Here is a 3932-nt window from a genome sequence, read left to right as displayed (position 1 = left end):
TTTGGCATGTGAATTTCTTTTGTTGCTTATGATTCTGAAGTGAGAATGAAGTTGACGTATGCTTCTGCTTGTATTCTATCGGGGTGCCTAGGTCCTTTCCTTATTGGTTATGTAAAGCTGGTTGGTACAGGTTTCAGATCCTCTCAGGTTTAATTTGGAGGCAACTGATAGCTTCTGATCAGTTATTCAGGAATACCCACAGAAGCCCAATTCAAGTTCCAGTCAAATACACTCAGGCTTCCTTCACGTGGAACCAGGATCTGGGCGTGCTCAGGCAGTCCTCTGTGTTCTCGGCACCTATGCCAGAGGGAGGCCAGAGGGAGGCTAGAACTTGGCGCACTCTGGCAGTATGCTGAGATCAGACCTGCTAAACCAATAGAGGTTCAACCCACCCTCTCAGGCTGTCTGCTAGGATCTCAGCCTTAGCCTATCAAAGCTAGATCTGCCCTGGGGCCTTGAGACAGGACTCATGAAATCCCAGATAGGGGGATGAGTATGGCATAATTAGGGGAAGATCACCACCAAGTGGAGGTAGGATCTGGGCACTCTCAAGCCATCCCCTGCGTTCCCAGGCCCTCTGCCAGAAAGAGTCCAGAGGGAGGCCAGAACTCGGCACTCTCTGATAGTCTGCTGAGATCAGAGCCCAAAAATAAATATATATATTTTTTAATAAGCACAAACATTGTTTAAGCTGAGTATCACGCTCTAGGTACTAAGTCCCGAGGTACTATATTTGGAAGCAGAAATGGGCTGAGGTGGGCTCTAGGACTATCTTTCATATAGGGATTCTGCCAAGAGTAAGAACCTGCTCTGGCCTAGACTTGAGACAATGATGATAGATGTGGTTAAACAGCTGTGGTCGGACTCTGGAGATGGATGGTCCCAAAATAGACCAGGTATAGACCTGATAGGCTATTTTAACTCCTTGTTCATGTATAAGAAACACACATGGAGCCTTCTAGAAAGTCACAGAATAGCAGCTACACCTAGTGGTGTGCTGTTTGTATTCCAGAGACCATTCCTAAATTCTCAGACTTAAATTATTCAGCCATCAGGTTTTTAAAAATATTTGGGCTGTTAGCCTCCATGTGGGTGCTGGGAACCAAACTCCTGTCTTTTGCAAGGGCAGCCAGTGGTCTTAACTGCTGATCCATCTCTTCAGCCTCCACAATGTTTGTGTCTTTAAACAGGAAATTTTATTTGTCATAATCCTAGCTTACAAAGAACCAAAAAAATGTAATTAGTGTACTAAGAATTGCTTTATGGAGTACCTAGGGAGTACAGAATTTCTGAATACTCAAACTAAGGTACCCTGCACGGTCAGAGCAGCTGATTCAGGGCCTTTTAGTGATAATATTAGCATAAATGGTAGTTCTTGACCTCTGTAAAACCCCTCAGTGGAGATCTCCAGGTTTTGCTCTTTCATCCTGTGTCGACACAGAAGCATAGCTGCCGTTTCTAAGGAGTAAAAGAAGGGTTAGTCCGAGCCAAATGTGAGTGACTGCGGCCCGGGAACACAGGTTCAGGTTACCCCAAATTCCATGTTCCACTGGGGAACTATGTGAGATTTTATTAGTTAGTTACAGAGCAGAAAAATTAACGAATGATGGCATCTACCAAATACTTTGGTGGGGACCCCATGTAGTCTAGTTACAGCAAAGCAGGAAAATTCTGTTACACATGACAAAGATCAGACGAGAACACTGGCTGGGCTTGAGCCACATCCCTCCCAGGGTACATGATGTCTTTGACAGAAGACAGGAGACATGTCATGTGACATTGCTTTTGGTGCTTCTGGGGGTGGGGGGTTGTGAACAGGAGCTTTAGTTGCACCTACTATTTTGTAGGGTGGTTTCATGCTCAGAGTGCTTCTCCTGTGATTACCGAGTCTCAGCCATGTCTGTGGGTAGGTTTCTTAGCAGCCTAGGCTGCAGGCATGGGTGACCAGGTAGGGACAGGCCCCTTAGGGAAGGGCTAGCTGGGGTGACAGCACAGGTGATCTACTTGCATGTGCACAATAATGAGAAATACTTACACTTTATTGATTTATTTTTTTATTTTGTATGAGCGTTATGCCTACATGCATGTGTCATCTCTAAAGCATAGCTCTCACCTCAAAGGGGATAAGAGAGTTTATTCTGGAGCCAAATATGAGTGACCATGGCCCAGTAACAGAGAATTAGGGTACCCAAAATTCCATGTTCCAGCCTGATAAGTCACATTATGTTTTTATAGTTACAGAACAAAGAAAAGTCATAGACATTTTTCAAATACACTGGTGGATACCTTCAGTAGGCGGGTCATGACAAAACGGGGGCGGGGTTCTACTATAGATCTCAGATGCTATCTGATGACATTCTTAGCTTTTTGATTGGTGGGACCTGGTGGTCTGCTAAGTTAATATATTTTATTAGTCACAAGAACGTTAATTCAGAAAAAGGTAGGCAAGGTGTGGCTATTTATGGAATTAAAGATGTCCCCAGATAATTTTTGAATAGGCTCTGGATCTGCAACATTCCAGACTCTCCACAGTCATGAAAGTGTTTATCAGTTGGTCAGCCTTGCAGGAAATTCAGCTTAGGATGCAGGAGTTCTTTGGGGGAACTTTCCTTCACATATGTACCTCCACCCATGTCAAGCAGTGGCCCTGGAGGTCAGAAGAGGGTGTCAGGTCCCCTGCCATGTGGGTGCTGGGATTCAGACACAGGTCTCCTGCAAGAGCAGTCAGTGCTCTTAACTGCTGAGTCATCTCTCCAGCCCCCATAAGTAAGTAATTTTAAATGATTGTGGGCATTAATAATAATAATTAATAATTAAAATAATTATGCCAATATTACAACTACCCTGAACTCTTAAATAAATAAAAGCCTCACTTTAAAATAAATTTTTAAGGGCAGGCTGAGCCCAGAGGACACCTTTTACCCCAGATATCTCTCAGAACTGTGTGGATGGGGAGATCCTAGCAGACAGCCTGAGACAGTGGGCTCCAACCTCCATCAGTGTAGCGGCTGTGATCTCAGCAGACTGCCAGAGAGTGCTGTGTTCTGGCCTCCCTCTGGCATAGGGTCTGAGAACACAGCAGACCAAATGAGAGTCCCAAAAATTGGCACCCCCACCCCAAATTTTCTCTGAATTCCTGCTAATAGGGGTCCCAACCTTAGAAGGAAGCCTGCATGTACCTGACTGGAACCTGACTCGGGCTTCTGTGGGTATTCCTGAATAGCCGATCTGAAGCTATCAGTTGCCTCCAAATTAAACCTGAGAGAACCTGAAACCTGTACCAACTAGGCAGGTTTTATGTAAGCACCCCGATATAATACAAGCAGAAGCATACGTCAACTTCATTCTCACATCAGAATCATAAGCAACAAAAGAAATTCACATGCCAAAAATCACAACAAAAGAATAATAAAATGGAAAGCCAAAACACTGTGTCCCCACCAAACGCCACCAATCCCGTAGAAGAGTTCTACAAGGAGAAACCCTTAGACATAACCCAGGACACTGAATTTAAAAGAACAATCATAAACATGATCAAGGAATTCAATGAATTTAAAGAACACACAAACAAACAGCTAAAAGAAGATAGGGACAAACCTCTGAATGAATTCACAAGAGATAGAAACATTGAAGAAAACTCAGGCAGAAATGAAGAAGGAAGTGCAGAACTCAGTAAGCCAACTCAAAACAACAGGGGAAAGCCTCACCGCTAGAATGAACGAAATGGAAAACAGAATATCAACCCTGGAGGATACAGTTGAAGAACTGGACCACTCAAGCAAAGATTATGGAAAATTTTTAAAAACACAGGAATGGAATATGCAAGAGATGTGGGACACCATGAAAAGATCAAATCTACGGACCATAGGAATAGAGGAAGGAGAAGAATTTCAGGTTAATGGTATTGACTAGATCTTAAACAAGATTGTAGG

This window comes from Nannospalax galili, unplaced genomic scaffold, assembly GCF_000622305.1.
Source record: "Nannospalax galili isolate Female #2095 unplaced genomic scaffold, S.galili_v1.0 scaffold684, whole genome shotgun sequence".
NCBI lineage: Eukaryota > Metazoa > Chordata > Mammalia > Rodentia > Spalacidae > Nannospalax > Nannospalax galili.
The sequence above is the reverse complement of the archived record's forward strand: the minus strand, read 5'-3'. Positions refer to the sequence as shown.